The sequence below is a fragment of the Pteropus alecto genome, unplaced genomic scaffold (assembly GCF_000325575.1).
Source record: "Pteropus alecto unplaced genomic scaffold, ASM32557v1 scaffold8, whole genome shotgun sequence".
NCBI lineage: Eukaryota > Metazoa > Chordata > Mammalia > Chiroptera > Pteropodidae > Pteropus > Pteropus alecto.
The window spans coordinates 24,523,513-24,523,966 of record NW_006494609.1 but is presented as its reverse complement, the minus strand read 5'-3'; positions in this window follow the sequence as shown (position 1 = coordinate 24,523,966).

Here is a 454-nt window from a genome sequence, read left to right as displayed (position 1 = left end):
CTGGCCGAGCGCCAGCGGGTTAACGCTTAACCGCGCCCCGGGAGCGCGAGGCTCGAGCCGCGTCCCCAGCCCCTAACCTTTGGCCTCACCCGCTCAAATCTGGGGCGGAGGGGCAAGGAGACGTGGTGACGCCAGAGCCCGCCCTGCCCAGACCCTTCCTCCCGCGCCCCAGCGTGCGAGCACAGGTGTTCTAGGCTGGGCTGGGGGGCGGAGGTCATGGACGTGGACACCGTCCTACCTGGATGCAGATGTGGGCCAGATTCCTCCTAAGAGGCGGGGTGGGTGTGGGGACCCGGACGTGCTCACCGCTCTTGCGATGAGTTCCCGGGACGCTGGCCCCGCGCTGGGCGCCAGGACAGGGATTAACGCTGAGGGCGGGGGCGGAGGGGTCGCCCTGCAGGTGGGAAACGCCTGAGCTGACCAGCACAAGTGGAGGGAAGTCCAAGGAGATGAG